This window comes from Arachis ipaensis, chromosome B06 (genome assembly GCF_000816755.2).
Source record: "Arachis ipaensis cultivar K30076 chromosome B06, Araip1.1, whole genome shotgun sequence".
Classification (NCBI taxonomy): Eukaryota; Viridiplantae; Streptophyta; class Magnoliopsida; order Fabales; family Fabaceae; genus Arachis; species Arachis ipaensis.
Genome location: NC_029790.2, coordinates 21,071,937 through 21,072,221, shown reverse-complemented (window position 1 = coordinate 21,072,221; position 285 = coordinate 21,071,937).

The following is a 285-nucleotide window of genomic DNA, read 5'->3' as shown; positions in this document are numbered from 1 at the left end:
TTATCAAATATATAACATTATATTTGATTATACAAGATTTTAATTTTCGACCCCTTCACTCTTAGATTCCTGGATCCGTTAATAAACTATTTTTAATATTCTATTAAAATTATATATTTTATGTTACAATATTTGTATTGTTTAGTAGTCTTGTGCTGTTCTTTTTTTTTTTGGACATGAGTCTTATGTTGTTTGAATCTATACAAGTTTTTCTTAAACTATTTTTTTATGCAATAAAGACACGCTGCACTTACAGCATTCTTAGAAAAATTGGATAGTCATCCG